Below are 17,741 nucleotides of genomic sequence, written 5' to 3'. Positions count from 1 at the left end.
AGCAGGGGAAATCACATATACATATAGAGCAGAATTTCCATGTCAACAATTAGAAATGAGGATTAGCTTCCCACATTTTAGCCTTTCAAAGCTAAAGAAGATTTATCAAGAAGCAAGTTTATCAAATCAAGCCGTGCTCTGACTAATCTTTAATGACAATGTATATGTTTCTCTGAGACCAGAAGTCTGCATAGTGGCTGGTTGAAAGAATGGAGAGTAAGTGATGAGTGTCCAGGACAAGGTGGTGAGGAATTAAAGTTGATTCTCAAAGGACTCTTTTCATTGACTGACATTGCTCTCTGAGCTGTAACGCTGAAATACTCGCTCTGCTGAGCATTCATTAGACTATCTGCCATCTCTAAAATCCTTCAACTTCCATATTTTTTGATATTTCTTTGCCTCAGTCCTCACACACACAAACACCAAACCAAGCTGGGTGGAAACCACTTTGCCACAGTCAAAGTCTCAGTAGTATCTTTGAATTTTACAACCATGTGGTAGAAATGTCAATTACATTGACTTTTCCCATGCTGTTTGTACCCTGTGAAGCAGATTTCACAGTGGATTATTATTATTATTTTGCTTCCAGTAATATGTTGCAGGCTTTGTCTTGTTCTAGATGCTCACGGGTCTCTAAGTGACCCTGTGCACATAGGGTTGCCATATGTCTTCTTTTTCCAGGACATGTCCTTTTTTTATGGGTAGAGTCATCATAGAGACCCATAGTTAAAAGTAAAGGTAAAGGGACCCCTGACCATTAGGTCCAGTCGTGGCCGACTCTGGGGTTGCGGCGCTCATCTTGCTTTATTGGCCGAGGCAGCCGACGTACAGCTTCCAGGTCATGTGGCCAGCATGACTAAGCCACTTCTGGTGAACCAGAGCAGCACATGGACACGCCGTTTACCTTCCCACCTATTTATCTACTTGCACTTCGACGTGCTTTCGAACTGCTAGATTGGCAGGAGCAGGGACCAAGCAATGGGAGCTTACCCCGTTGCGGGGATTCGAACCACCAACCTTCTGATCAGCAAGTCCATGGCTCTGTGGTTTAACCCACAGTGCCACCCGTGTCCCATATAGTTAAAAGTAGAAGTCCGCAAATGTGTCCTCTTTTTTGCTCTTTAAAATATGGCAAACCTAATATCGCAGGGGGTTGGAACAGATGACCCTTGGTGTCCCTTCCAACTCTACAATTCTATAGTTCTATGACATTTTGGTACATACTTGCACCTATAGGCTTCTGTGCAGACTGTGGTCTAGGTTCTCTTGTCTCCCTTAACCACCCAATCCGCACTCACGGCTTTTATGCTTGTTTGGTGTGTTCATGGTTATGGTGGTGGAACAAAAAATGGCTGCCTGATAGTGGTCCGTATTGACTATTCACAGTCCTGATCCAATATAGATGTATATAAGCTGGATCCAGTTAATGTATATAGGTATGTACAGCTGGACCAGATCAACTGTGAATTGCTACAAAAAATTGTGAGCCAATTTTGAGGCATTTGTTTGGGGTGCCAAATATAGCACACAGTGCATCTGAAAAGCAAGAAAACCACATACTGTATATATATTTCTTTTGTAAGCTCTTTGGAGCAGGGTCCTGCCTTTTAATAATAATTAATAGCTCAACTGCACAAATCACCAGTGAAAATAAAAATGAACTGGTGAATTTGACCCTGACAAACACTTTAAAGACCTAAATGTAGGAGAACACAAGGAGAAAACTACAGCAATACAGGATTGGACCAGGTGTTCCTGAAGTAGGTGCCAGCAGCCAGGTAATAATTTGCACTTGCCTTTAGATTCCCATCTGTTCCTATAAGCATTTCCCAATATGCCTTGAATCACAAACCAGGGGAGGCGGTAGGAGTGGGTAGTTGCAGCATATGCTTCTCATAGATCTCTGCCGCATTTTTAGAACACATGCAGATTGGTGTGTTTAAAATATTGGAACTCTACCACATAGGGATTATTGCCAGCAATTCTCTTATTCTGGATATCCCAATTCTTGATCGTTTGCTTTCTGCTTAACTCTGAATTTCTATTTTCTGTTGAGCTGAGTAGGCTAGGTTCCTGCCATGAGGCTCATAACTCTCTGACAAGTAATTACGTAATTGGTAGAAACATAGGCTAAGTGCATCTAAATAATCAGTACAGACAAGTGCTAAGCGCCAGATTTCTATTCTCTTGACTGTTCGTTCCCCAAATTTCTCAACTGTCTTCTTTCCTGACAGCTGTCCTGGACTGAAATAAATGCTGGAATCAACAAGAGTGTTCAACTGACTGCACCAGTACGATTGCACACTCTATAAAACATTTACTGCTGTGTGTCTCAGACTTTATAAAATTATAATCTTCTGCTAAACTTATTAGCTCTTCTGTGTTACCCACTTCCAACCTAGAACACATACAGGTATATTTACTTCATGGCTATTGTCTTGACCCATGGTTACGTTCACCACTAAGGGGAGATGATTACCCATTAGGGTGGAAATCAGCAGGCTTAGGGTCCCATAACAGCAGGTAAGGCAAGGCAGGGAGAGGTCAGGACCTTGGACAGGGACCAAGGAACTAGTCTGGGATCACAGCATCCCTCCAGTTGAGGCAGAAAATTATTTCATCAGTATGTTTGAGCAACTGGCAGAACGTCATGGTCTGGTCTAGGTGGTCAAGTAAGTGGCTTCACCCGCAAAGCACTTCATCTGGTGGGTCAATGGGCCAGTGTCTGCTTCTGCACTCTTTCCAAGCAGTGGCGTTTTAAGTTGTTGGAGGAAAACTCCTCAGGACCTTCTTGATTCCCCAAGGTGTTGGTGGTCCAGTTGCTGGAATGTGGTGGCAGAGGTATCTTCAGGGGGTTCAGCAGATGAGATGTAGGTGCCAGCAGACTAGGGAGTGGCTCCGTCTCCTCCTTGGGGCTGCTATTGTAGGATGACTCTCCATGTGAGGATTCCTGGTCTAGGACTATAACAGCTTATAATAATAATCTTTATTGTGGTCCAACAACCCATAACATGGATTCAGAATAAAATACAGACAACACCCCCAAGGAAGGGAGGCCAACGCATTATTTGTTTAGTCATGGGTATGTTGATCTTTGATTCGTATGACTACTGAAATAAACTTTGCCACGGCCACTGTGATATCATTGGACTTGTCATCCAGAAGATATTTGGTATAGTAGGCTTCAGATTGACCCGGCCGATTTGCCAATAGTGGTTTAATCAATAGTTCCCTAGCTTGATCATATTGTCTGCAATGCAATAAAATATGCCTCATGCAGTCGATGTCCTGAGAGCATACACAGATCCTATTTTGATAAGGGGTATCTCTCAGTCTGCCATTTAACACTTCTGATGGGAATACATTTAATCTGGCTTTGGTGAAAAGACGCTGATATGTTGGTACAGACAAATTTCTAAGATATGCAGGTGTCTGAAAATCAAACCCATAATGAATTCCTACTGCTAATGGGCCACAGATAACATGAGACTGAGATCGGAGATCACTATGTGTTATGTCCCAGAGCCTTTGCCTCAGAGATTCAAGGGTGGTATCATAGCCCAGATGGTACAGGAGAGAAGGTGGTATACAAATCGAAGTGGCTTTTCTAACCATAGTTTTCCTCCATGAGCTGGTAAACTCCTGGTTGTTGCACGACTGCAATACCTCAAGAATCACCTCTCTCCATATGAACCAATCTAGACCCTGCGATCATAATCAGAGGCCCTTCTTTGTGTGCTTCTCCACAAGAGGCCAAGAGGGTGGCAACACAGGCCTTTACTTGCCTGGTAAAGGTACCAGGTGAAAACATTTCTCTGTAACCAGGTGTCTGGCAGATTAACATTCTATGGGCTTTTAAATTGTGTTTGTGGGAGGGGGTTACTGGTTTGTTTTTGTTTTATTATGTATTTTGGGTTCTAATTTGTACTTCTATATTGCGAACCTCCCTGTGATCTTCAGATGAAGGACAGTATACAAATTTTATTTACTACTTTTATTTACTACTACTACTACTTTTCAGCACCAGACTGAATCCCCTAAGACACTGATGATGAAATTTCATTTGTTTCAAGTACTCAAGTCATGTATTTAATGGAAAAAATGAGATTGCTCATTAGTCCCTTTTGTGTACAAAATTGTGCTCTGTATATCAAATTGCCTATGCGTCCCCACTGATTGTAAAGTGATAAGAAAACATATCAGAGAAAACATGCATTGCATAAGAACACTTTTCATAACTATTTCCTCCTCCTTTTTATAAAAGACACCTACAAAATTAAATCAGCTTTCAAAAAAGCAAAGGAAGCTTGCTTTTGGATATTTATCATTTTATTGGCAAGACGTGATGCAGTGCTTCTGAAGAGGGACACAGCATCCAGGATACATTATGCGATTGATCATCCATTGCCACAGTTAGTTAATTTCAGATTTTGTCTCATAATTGATTACTCATACAAGGAATAATTGATTGCTTATACAAGCATTTTATTTACAAGAGAACTGTAGCAAAATGAATGGCTCAAATAGTTTTATGAAAGTTTCCTGAGGGAAAAGGGACTAATACAATGCGTCTAGTGTCACATGTCACTAAAGCAATGAGCAACCATGCAGAGTTTCTTTTAAGTCATGGTACTATTGGGAATTCCAGTCCCGGACACTTTTGACTGCAGGTAGACAGCAAACATAAAATCATATAATAGCTTCAAGGCTGGCCTGCGTGTAATAAAAAGGAATGTTTGTTTGGAGTGCGGCTGCTTCCCAAAGCTCATATGCACTGTGTAAGGAGTCCAACATTTAAATGAATACCATTCAGTAATATTAAGATCTATTGGAATTCAGCTTTGGGTCTATTGCAGTTTTTTTAAAACCTATATTGGAGTGCACTGCTGCACTATTGGTTTCATAGGACCCCAGAGGGAATGAAACTTCTGCCACTAAAGAATTGTTAAGGTCAAGTGTGAACTGAAATTTAATGGGTGTAATTATAAAGTGTCCTTAGCAGGCAGTTAAATTGGATGAGACTGTGCCTTGGGCCCCTGAAATTGGCCCAGTAATTAGGCATTTTTGTAAGTCATCACTGGGCAGACTTCAAACTTTTAGAATCTACTGCTGCTACTACTATTGCTATTACTAGAACCCCAAAATTCATCAGCTGCAGCCGGGTGCTGAAAACTCACACTTAGAATTAGAGAATTTGTTTTGAACACCAGTACTGAATGTAGCTCACAGTCCTTCCACATAAAAATCCACTTCTGGTTACCACCAAACTTCCTTCATTTCAGCAGCATAATCTAGGGTGTCAGGGCACTGCCATTTTGCTATTGTTAAACAAGTGGGAGTCAAAAGTCCTTGGTGATATCCTGCAGATCACTCAGAGGTCTACCAGTAGATCTACCTTCTCTGTGTTCCTGGTGTAAGGTGTGTTGAAGCTTGAAGCAAGGACCTTAGTCTCAAGTGTGCTGTTTCATGTGGACTGCCACAAAGATGCCATAGCACCACTTGCCCAAAGGGAGCTTATTTGCATCTCCAGAGTTACAGGGTATCTGCCTGTCCAAAGTTAATGGGGGGGGGGTTGATGAGCCTAGGTAAAGGTACCCCTGACCGTTAGTCTCAGTTGTGGATGACTCTGGGGTTGTGCGCTCATCTCACTCTATAAGCCGAGGGAGCCGGCATTTATCTGCAGACAGCTTCCAGGTCATGTGGCCAGCATGACTAAGCCGCTTCTGGCAAACTAGAGCAGCGCACGGAAACACTGTTTACCTTCCCACCGGAGCGGCACCTATTTATCTACTTGCACTTGACGTGCCTTTGAACTGCTAGGTGGGCAGGAGCTGGGACCGAACAATGGGCAGTCACCCTGTTGCGGGCATTCAAACCACCAATCTTCTGATCGGCAAGCCCTAGGCTCTGTGGTTTAGACCACAGCACAACCCACGTCCCTCTTGATGAGCCTAGAAAGCTGCAAATTTGGACTTCCTCTCATCCAATGGTTAATGATTCTGCTTGATGGTTGGTTACTCTCTGATCCTTCCCTTGGGTTAACCACCTGTTCTTAGGCTGCCAACAAACCAGAATAATAATAAAAAAGCCCAGTCTGTTCCTATAGCCTTAAAAGCAGTGCTCTACATAGGAACCAAAAGGTGAATCTATCAATGACTGCTAGCCATGATGGCTGAGTTTTGTCTCCACTGTCAGAAGTTGCTTGGAATTGCAGGTGTGCAGAGTGCTCTTGTGCTCAGGTTCTGCTTTCAGGCATCTCATAGGTATCCGTTTGGCCACCATGAGAACATGATACAGGACTAGATGGACCATTGGTCTGATCCAGCAGGGTTCTGAAGCTTTTCAATGTATGGAGACAAGCATCAGCACAGACAATAACCTGCAAGTAAAGCTGCTTACAGGCACAAGCTAGTAACAAAAGTTGGCAGCCATACTGACTTGACCCCATTTTCTCCTAAATTTTCTGCTTTCCTCCAGTGCCTGGCCTTTTCATGAACCCCATTGCAGGAAAGGGAGCAACTGTGTCCATGGTTCACTCTAGGACCCTGAACCATGGTGGGGGAATCCATCAAAAACAGCAGAGGTGGATTTAGGGCAGCATGACCAGTTCCGCCACACTGGGTGCCAAGCCTAGGGGGTGCCACTGGTTGCTGCAACTGTTATGTAGTGCCCTGAGCAGAATGGAAGGTGAGAGGTGTGTGTGGGGGGGAAAACAAATTTTGGTCTCACATAGGGTACCACTGAAATTTGAAAGACCAAAGTCTACCCCTGGAAATGGAGACAGGCTGCCATGGTGCTCAAAGTAATGCTGGGTAGTCCAGTCCATGTTTTATGTGTGTACTAGTTCAGGGTCTGGAGTACTTCCAGTCCAGGTCTTACACAGAGCTTTAAAGACCAGGCTTGGAGGTAGATTTCTGGTGGGCTTTTCTCATGCCTAATGATAAGGTTTGGATTTGTTCTAAATAAAGCATTTTGGGCACCATCCTTGGTGCACAACACTTTGAGCAAAAAGTATCCTGGAGCAGGCAGTAGCAATGCACCCAGAAAGGTTTTCATGCCACACATTGAATAAGGCAGTAAACAAGGAAGGAAGATAAAGTTTGTGTTATGCCCACCAAAAGCATTATCTTTTAGAAGCTGAATAAAAGCTGAAGTGGAACAACCCAAACACTGGTTTACAGCCTCATCTGGTGTTTGTGTGGATGAGGCCAGATCAATGACAGAATTGCATTTAATGTCAGCCAAATAGTTTTTGCAGGGCAACTTCCGAATGCTTATGAATGTAAAAAGGTAATGAATGACACCTTGCTCAATACATTATATAGTTTGTTTTAAATAGATGGATTAGATTAGATATTACTGACCTTGTTGCTTAGGGTCTGGCTCTGCATTGTTTTCTGTCTCTTTTTTCACAGCATCATTTGTGTTTTTACTTTCTTCTTTTTCCTTCTTATCTTCCTCCTTTAGGGAGAGCAGAAGAAATACTTAAAGTGGGTGTACAGTCTGCAACATGTTTCCTGCATTTAGGTACATAGATACATACTTTTGCTGTACCCTCGGTTACTAGAAAGTATGTAAAGATGCTGCTTCTAAGTTGTTAATTACTTCTTTGTTGTTTATTCAAGGATACACTGCTGAAGCACACTCAGAATTTCTGATTGTAGTGACAACCTGTTCTGGTTCAAATAGAGGTGACTCACTTAAATGGCCTTGCAAGTTTTCCAGGAAATGAAAATTATCGCTTGCACCATTTGCATACCTTAATTTCTGGAAAGTGATACATCAGTGTTCAAGTGTGCCTGGAGATCACACCTTAGGACCTGAAAGCCCATCTTCTTACTCCCAGATGTGTTGGAGCCAGTCACTAAGAACCTAAGAAAAGCCTTCCTGGAACAGATCAAAGGTCCATCTACTGTGGCTTAACCTGGGTGGAAGGAGAACTACCAAGGCCTGGAAGGCAGATTTAGGAATCAGATTTAAATATTCATAGAAGCCAGCTCTAGGGAAGGAGATGGAGCTCAGCAGCAGAGCACACTCTTTTCCTGCAGAAGGTCTTAAATTTAATCTGTAGCATGTCTAGTTAAAAGGACAGGTAGCTGGTGATGTGAAAGGCTTCTGCCTAATACCCTGGAGAGCCACTGGCAGTCAGAGGAATAGATAATCTGGGGCTGGAGGGACAAAAGGTCTGACCTGCGAAAAATGTAGCCTCTATCTTCCTAGAGAGTAATGGCTAAGTGAAATATGGAACTCAAGAAAGGACCCCAGAGTGCAATACTATCAGAGACTGCTATCTCAGTCCACAACTCTGGAATTTGAAAGAGTGATAGACGAAGCTTCACTCCTATTGTTGGCATCCACCTGTCTCTAGAGACAATGGAGTATAATGCCTCTGGGGGTAAAGTCAAACTGCTGGATAAGCACTCTGTGATTCTTGACCATTGGATACTGGCCTCATCTGCTTAATCTGCCAGAACCAGCCTTCACATGCAGGGGAAGTCCGTAACTGACCAAGGGTTCGAGACCCATCAGCTGCCCTCTCCTGGTTTAACCGGTCAGCTGAAGCCCTTTCCTGGGATATGGCCACTATCATATGCTGACAGCTGCTAGGAGCCACAGGTGAGAGCTGAGTGCAAGATGGGGACCAAAGGTGGACAAACACCCCCAGAAGGAGCACCACATGTCCCCCCACCAGAGAACTATCCCTCCCCTTACATCCCACACACCCCTGAAGTCTATTAAGTCATTTAAAACCATGCAATTGACAAAATGTGGGGCGAGTGACTGAAGACACACCTGCTGGTCCCACTCCCACCATTGCATCCCCACCAGCCTTGATTCCATCCATGCATTGAGATGGAAAGGGTTGAAGAGGAAGAGCCTTCTGGATTTGTGTAGGCTGCCACCACACCCATGATTTTGGATCGTTCTTGAGTAGCGTTTTAAATCACAGGTGGAATGGTGACATTTTTCTTGGCATGGAGGTACAGCTATCGGAAAAGCTTCAGCTGGTTACTTTCTGTAACCATTATTATGTATTACATTTTTTCGAGATAAATAAATACATTTAAATAAATCCCTGCAGTTCAAAAATGAATACTTGCATGAAGAGCAACTCCAGTGCTTTTCCCATAGAGGTAAAAGGTAAAGGTAAAGAACCCCTGGACAGTTAAAGTGCAGTCAAAGGTGACTATGAGATGTGGCAGTCATCTCACTTTTCAGGCTGAGGGAACCAGCGTTTGTCCACAGACAGCTCTCCGGGTCATGTGGCCAGCTTTTGGAACAATGGAAAACTGTGACGGAAACCAGAGTGCACAGAAACACTGTTTACCTTCCTGCCGTAGCAGTACCTATTTATCTAATTGTACTGATGTGCTTTCAGACTGCTAGGTTGGCAGTAGCTGGGACAGAGCAACAGGAGCTCACCCCGTTGCGGGGATTCGAACCGCCAACCTTCTGATTGGCAAGCCCAGGAGGCTCAGTGGTTTAGACCACAGTGCCATGCACCCCATAGAAACAAATGAGGTGCCAGTAATCCTGACTTGGTAAAAGTAGGTACAAGCACAAGATGGCTACCAATGGCAGCAAACCAAAAGATGGCAGTACTCCAGGGAGTATTGTTACCAAAAATGCACTGGGCTTATCCATAATGACAGCAGAATGCGACCACCCTTTTAGTCCTGGCTTTGCCATGAGGTCTTCTTGCAACAACTGTGTATTGGGTGTGCTTGTCTGCAAAGAAATTCAAACATGTGAGCACCTACTCATGTACAGAATGAGTAAGATGTGCTCTTTACACATGGTAACAAAGGATGGTAACAAAGACACATTATTTAGGGCAAACAGAGCACACCTTAAGCATGAGAAACTTCCACCAGAAATTTCTCCCTTCAGTTGCCTCAGGGCCTAGTGTTTCAAGCTCCTAGACTGTGGTAAACTGGAACACCTAAAACACAGATGGATCCCGCTCACTCTACAGTGCTTGTGTGTATGAATTCTCTGCAGACAACCACATCCAACACACAGTTGTTGCGGAAAGAAAACTCAATGATAGACTCGGGGCTAAAAGCCTTATAAATAACAGATGACAAGGGTTTGTATGTTCGCCTAACGTGAAAGACACAGGAGCGACACCAGTAAAAAAATAAAGAAGAAGCTTGCAACCCCAAGAAAGGGCAACTTGGAGAGCAAAAGTAAGGCTGAATCTGAAAAATAAGGACAAATTAAATAGCTGAAAATTACCTGAATATCATCGGTTCTACTCATTCTGGATAAATGACAGTTGCAATTTGAAAGGCTGCAGCTACAAGTATAGTGTGAAATGTTTTGAGGTGGAGGAAAGATGAAGGGAGAGCTAAAACTAGGACACACCGAGGCGTATGAATAAAATCAGAAAAAATACCCTGCTAGCTAAACCTTCCCACACAAACTAGGTCTAGCTTACCCTGAGGTCTTGATTATACCGTATCTCCTATTTCAGGTGCAAAACAGATGTACTGCTATTTATTACATTATAATCCTATGGGCCTAGGGTTTGGATAATCAGCTATAGTGCATCTGTCAAACCTCAAACAATATGTCTCTTTGTGTACCTCAGATGGCTAGATGAGGCCCATGTTTGAGCAGCAAGTGGAAAGAGAGCACTGGGCCCCATTTCTTTGATTTCTAACATAATTTTTACAGTGACTTTATCTTCCTTCATACATTCTAAATGTCTTAACCATGTGTTCTTAACCAAGGTGTGGGGTCTTGCTGAACATGCTTAATAAGCCTCTCCACAATCAGGAATCCTTCAAGATCAGTCCGTCAGCCAACAGACACATTGGCTCACAACGCCTCATGCAAGGAGTGTTCACATGTTAAATTCAATAAGTGTACAGTCTGTGTAACCTGTGAACACAATAGCTGAGCTGTACACTTGTACAGTTATTCATGTGTAATGTTCAATAAGGGCAGAATGTTTGTTTATACAGTAGTTGGGCTATTCAAATCCACAAGGACATATCATATACCCTAATGTGTGTACACAGGGCTAGCCCATCCATGAGGCTGACTGAGGCCACTCTAGGAATTGCACCCTTAAGAAACTGTGGTTATCAGATTTCTTAGGGGGAAGCCATGCCTGTTTAAAGTGGTATGATATTGTTTTAAATGTATAGTGTAGTAGCTCCTCAGCTGTGGAGTACCGTCCCCAAAAAGCTCCCTTCTTTAATATATTTCTGGTACTAGGAAAGTACAGGTTGTTTTTTTTTTAAATTTACCCGAGCCTCTCAATAAAGTTATGATTTTATATCATTGGACTCAGTGGACTTTATTCATACATCTTCCATTTTAAATTGATTTGCTGCTGCAATGCTTCTTTTCCTCTCTCCTCTGTCTTTAAGCAATTTGTGATTTTTATAATGGCGTTGCATGGATTGTACTGTGGGTTTTTTTATTGTCATTTTGCTTGTTTACATCCTTGTAAGTTGCCCAGAGAATTTCACTTATAGGGCGGCTTATAAAATAAATAAATAAAAATGTGCATGCCCCATCATGTATTTCACTCATCATGTAAGCATACTGGGCATAGCTTATTTGTAAGCGGTAACCAAGGTCCCTTCATAAGTCACAGGCTTTCACATATATTTACATTCTGCTCGTAAGCACATTTGTTTGGAAGTAAGTACCATTGTTTTCTGTGGAAATTACCCTACTCATAAAGTGCACTCAGGATCACAGTCTTAATTAAATCACTTCATCCAACAGAAGGAGAGTTCCCTTTGTTCACAAAGAAGCAATTAAGATGAATGGCTCAGAGCTAACTGCAAATAATTTGTATGTGGGTTTTTGCTTTTTTTAAAAAAAATGTTTTTACTTAGCCACATCCTGGTGATATGGTTAATCAAACTGCTTTATTGCTGCTTTGATCTGTAAAGTTGTGTGTTTATGCAGATTTACAGCAAACCCAAATTACTTACTGTCATAAGTTATTATTTAAAGGACATTAAGTGATTTCTAAGTTTGTCTTAACTAACATCAGCTAGAATGATCCTTTTATACTAGTCTAATATTAATTATTAATTAATTCAATTTAAATATTAATTTAAACCAATTGGAAAGAAGGCCTCCGCATAAACTTTTAAAATGTAAACATAGAGATGCATCAAATTCTGCTGCCAGGAAGCCTTTTGTGAAGCCTAGTGAAGCCTTTTGTATCTCTGACAGAATCACACCAGTGTGGTGCTGCCAGTAATAGCCTCCATTCTTTCAGCACCACGTGGTTATGGTAATATCTGGATTTAGCATCTCACTTGGGTCACGAGTGGCAAAGACCCATGCGGCGACCGACAGCAAGCAAGGTGATGTTGTGCTGGTTTCAGTGGTTGCCTAGCAACATGGCTGACTCATGCAAAAAGCGGGTCCAGAAGTTATTGTAATCCCTTGAAACCCACCCAGGTAGAACCTTTTCTTTTAAGCAGCACTATAGTAATATTTGGAAGCATTCTAATAGCTGCACGCAATGCAGGACGGATTTTGCCAGGTGCTACGGTTACAGTGACAGCCATAATATTTTGAGAGAAGTCTCACCAGGCTGAATATTCTCCTTTATGCACCTCTTAAAGGCATAAAGTTTTAACTTGGTAAGAACAGAGGCAAATTATGTCAGTTTACACAAAAGACAAAATGGAAGTTGCCCATGCGATCTCCATTAAGCTCAGATAAAATACAATAAGAGTCAGCTCAATTGAACTTTGTGAGTCATACAGATAAATGTGACACAACAGCTTTATGTGTTACACACCCACACTATATGTTTCTGTGTGACTACAATTTGTATTTAGTTGCCTTATCAATAAATTAGAAGGCTCTGACACAATCGTGGCAGCAGCCGTAAGGGCCAGAAATGGCTTGCTTCCTATTCCCTGTGAAATGGGGGTGCTGAACCTATTATGGGGCCTTCCTGAGGGGCACGTTAAAGGTTTGGGGATCCATAATCTTCAGGAAGGAATAAGTTCAAATCCAGCTCCAAATGTTGACCAAACAAGCCAAGAGTGGTTTATTAAGTTTCTCTAGCATATAAAGGACCAGGCACTCCTAACTTCATCTGCCCTTGAAGTACAATTGCTGCTTCCCAGTTGGTGTGTCTCAATAGCCTCTTCTCCAAGGCTCCCATGTTTGGAGAGTGACAGGTCCAAGGGCTCTGAAGCGACCCTTTCTCAAGATGCCCTGGGGCTGAGCAGGTCCTTTCAAATCCTAGTCCAGTGGGGTTGGGGAAACTTCTCTCAGGACTGCTTCTGCCCCCTGCAAATAATGGAAGGAACTGTAGCACAGCCAGGAAAATATGGTCTGTGTTCTGAACTGAGGCTCCTTGAAAAGGAAAGTCACAGCAAAACCTGCTCTACCTAAGCAATTTGTGACAGATCCTCACAGTGTGCTTCTCTATTGCTTCTCCCCAGCATTCCCTCAGGTTCATTGGGATCTGTGATAGGAAGTAACCAGTTAAGGAAGAGAAATGGCTGGGGAGAAAAATGTGGGTTGGGGTTGGAAGATTCCAACATCTTCCTCTGCCTCACTCGTGCTGTGCTTTAAATTCCCCTCATCCCCCATTATAACTGGCATGACCCTGGTCGGGTCATCATACCACCTCCAGGTTTAGTTGCAACTTTACTTCAAAGTAAGGATTGCAGCTGCTTGCAAAATTTGGGCTGAAGGCCACTATGGAGCTTTGAAATGGCTCTGAAAAATGTCACTTGGCAAATCCTATAAAGTGATGTGAAGAAGAAAACACAAAATAAAAATCAGATCAAACCTTGGCTATCACTGAGCAGAAGCACCTATGTTTTAGTATAAATAAGCATTTTTTAACAAGTTTGCTGTTCCTGCATTCAGTCAAGTCAATAATATTCAGACACAGAGGTCATTTCAGTAAATAGGATCACTTATGAAGGCCTACCTGTGGAGGTGGTGGTTGAGGTGATGGTTTCGGAGGGTCTGGAACATCTTGCGTGTTTTTCTCTGCTGGACTTGGAAGCACTTTGGTGAATTTTGCTTTTAGTGAACTAAACATTTTTGCCCACAAAGTAGTTCTGAAACCTCTGGTCTCCTACAGCTAAGAGCTAAAGGCAGTTGGCTTGCTTTGCCATTACTATTCAAGCCAATTAGATGTTTAATCAGGGCTTAACTCTGCTTAATACATAGTAACCTCTTGCAAAGACAGGCTGTTCTTGTGATTGGTTTCCTTGCCATTTCTTCCTTTCTAGATTGCAGCATGAAATTACTGGTAATTTAATGCTTAAAATGTGCTTTGAGACGTCAGATTTCAAATATCAGCAAATGAATAGAATGGCCAATTATTTTTTGTGTCTACTGGCTGGGGTATAACTACTGCAAATTTCCATTTCAGGCAAAGTCTCAGTCTTAAGAGGGCCTTAAGAGGCTACATGGGAAATGGAAAGGTCGATTGACCAATAAGCTGGCCTTCAGCTGGGTGCTCAAGATTTAATTCTTCCTTATTGTGATCCTGATATATTAATCTCAAAACAAGGGCGGGGGAGAAACATTCCCATTGCAGATTTATGGCTTCAGTATTTCAGATTAAAGAGGGGAAAATAAATACTTCAGTGTGAACATGGTGAGGCATAAGAAATAACCTACTGATAATCTAGATTTCTGCTTTCCCCCATGGAAAACTGCTCTTTGGCAGTCAATCAGAGCAAACGACAATTCAGTTTTGCTCCTGACTGATGTTTGCTCTGATGGGTTTTCCATGGGAAAGGAGTGGGGCAAAGGGAAAACTGCTAGGACCCATGCTTTCTAGGCATGGGACAATAATCCCTCCATTAATGTCCCCAACAGAGATGGCTCATCACCATTAAACCTTTTGGCACGCAAGCCTGGCTTTAGCAGAGAGGCATGTCAAGAGTTTGCAGAGAATGGTGCTGATAACCCCAAAGGTGCAGGTTCATTCCCCACATGGGACAGCTCCATATTCCCGCATTGCGGGGGATTGGACTGGATGATCCTTAGGGATCCAACTCTACAATTATTTGACAAGTGGAAGTGTGAAGAAGCCCTTACCTGAATAGCACTGGTGCAGAGTAGAGCAGAAGCAGGGTTGAGGCTGCACAGATGCACTAGTGGACCAACTCCAGTGTTTTGCTGCATGTGCAGCCACATAGCGCTGAGGTTGCCAATGCCCCGCACCACCCCAGTGTCACCCAGGTGGGCTGCAGTGTGAGGAAGGTGACTCCTCAGTGCTTCCCCCAAACACTAGCCAAGCGGCAGAGAGACCTCTCTTTCCTGGTCAGAGAAAGCAGTGGTGGGTTACGGACAGGACTGATTGAGTATTATGACAATTCTTTATAAGATTTCATCTCTCTCTATATTAGAGCTGCTATGGCTGGAAAAGAAATAACTGGATGAGTGAAAGAGTCTTTTAGATAAATACCTTTTCAGGAACATGGTTTCCTTGTTTAGCAGGATATATTTCTTTTCTTTCTTTTTTCTTGTTTTCAGTATTGATTACTGTTCCTTCTTGCTTCCTTCAAAATAGCAGGGAATTCCCTCCATGAGCTGAACAGCTATTTCACATCGGTCTTATGGAACATATGGAACATTGCAATCCATAGTAGTTAGCAGCATTTTCATTAGATTAAATATATAATCTTATCTGCAATGTTCTTCTTTCTGAATTCTCATGTCATAGGATCACAGGATAATTTTAGATTTTCCAACAATAAAGAAGAAAAGATATAAGCAATGAAAACAGATTGTGCGTTCGTTTAAATTTCTGTTCTCTTGCTGAAACACGACAGGGAGTTGTTACATAAAGTTCATACAGAAGATCTAATTATGTTGCAAAATTCCTCATATCTTGTTTTCTAATATGGAAACTACATATAATATAGATGTAATGTATTATTTTTATGAAGAAATCGTGTAATCACTTTACCTTGCAACATACTGTCTTGATTTTTATGTAATATTACCTCTGCAACATAACAGAATTCAACCATGTTGCAAAAGAGGCACCTCTCTGTGCAGAGTTTCAATGGGCTTCAATGAAGTTATTAAGAAACACCTCTCTGTTGCCACTGAAGTTCCAGCTTTCTTCCCTTATAATACTTTGTGCTGTTTTTTTAAATGTAGAATGCATAATGTAAAATTAAAATGCATGAAAAATAAACGTAATAGATATTAACGGGGAAATGCCTTCGGGAACTTGTTAATAACTGCTGACATCTGTGACTAATGAATGTTATATTGGTTTAGGCTATGACTAATGAAATAAATGTTTTGAAAAACCCTCTAAGTTACCATTTCATAAACAGTAATCAGGTCATGATGAACCTGATAGACTCATACAAATGGAACTTCTTACTCCCTCACCTCTTCGCTCATACTTTCCAGCCAATCTCTTTGTAGAGGTGATTAACCTGCTTCACTATTTGGTTGTCTTTTATGTACAATAGCTATTTAGTTATATTTCTCATCTAGTGAACACACTAAAAGCACTTCAGTTAATTGAACATCATGACCTGCTGTTAAGTAAGAAGATTAATGTTGCAGGAAGAAAGGCGGATGGTCTGTATCCAATTAGCTTCTTAGCGATGCTGGCTCTGACCAATATTTACTACTAGCTAAAAGCTCTTCAAGTCTGACAGGCACAGGAGGAGGTGAGTGATGGAATCCCAAGCCCTTCCCACCAGATTCACCTCACACCCTCAATCCCCAAAGAGAGAAGCTGGTCTGCCGCTGCATGCCCCATTCACAACTATCAGCAACGGCCTCGGTGATGAAAGGGACTGTGGAGAAATGGGGCTGAAGAGTTCTTATCAATTCCCCATCTTTCCGTCCATTATTAAGACCCTTTCCACAGATGGAGCAAGTGATAGCATTAGGCTAAGCAAGGCTGCCATCTCAGGCAGCAAATATGGGGAGTTGGAGAACAGCTGGCAGATGTTGAAGGACAGCACTTTGCATCTATGCAGCCTACCCTTTGCCTCCCAGAGTGGGCCTGCAGTGTCTTGTTTCAAGTGCTGACGTCAGTAGTGGAGGGAATGGGATATTCTATTCAGTTCACATTTAAAGGCAAACCTACTGAAACTGAAGCACAGTCATCCTTTGAAATTTGCACTGCTCTGAATTCTGCCGCTCTGAATTCTGACTGCTAAATCATGCACTTGGTTCATGAATGAACAACTATTTATCAGATAATAATAATAATAATAATAATAATAATAATAACAACAACAACAACAACAACAACAACAACAACAACAACAACAATAATTTATTTATACCCCACCCATCTGGCTGGGCTTCCCCAGCCACTCTGGGCAGCTTCCAACAAAATATTAAAATACAGTAATGCATCAAACACTAAAAGCTTCCCTAAACAGGGCTGCCTTCAGATGTCTTCTAAAAGTCTGGTAGTTGTTGTTCTCTTTGACATCTGGTGGGAGGGTGTTCCACAGGGCGGGCGCCACTGCCTGGTTCCCTGTAACTTGGCTTCTCACAGTGAGGGAACCACCAGAAGGCCCCTGGCGCTGGACCTCAGCTTCTGGCAGAACGATGGGGGTGGAGATGCTCCTTCAGAAGTACTGGACCAAGGCTGTTAAGGGCTTTAAAGGTCAGCACCAACACTTTGAATGTGCTCAGAAACATACTGGCTTATACAGTTAAACCTCGGTTCTTCAGGATTCCAAGCAGGGGTCTCTCACAGCCCTAACTGCAGATGTTGGGTCTAGCACTGAGCCACA

This window comes from Podarcis melisellensis (assembly GCF_964234715.1).
Source record: "Podarcis melisellensis genome assembly, chromosome: 7".
Classification (NCBI taxonomy): Eukaryota; Metazoa; Chordata; class Lepidosauria; order Squamata; family Lacertidae; genus Podarcis; species Podarcis melisellensis.
This window is presented reverse-complemented; position numbering follows the sequence as displayed.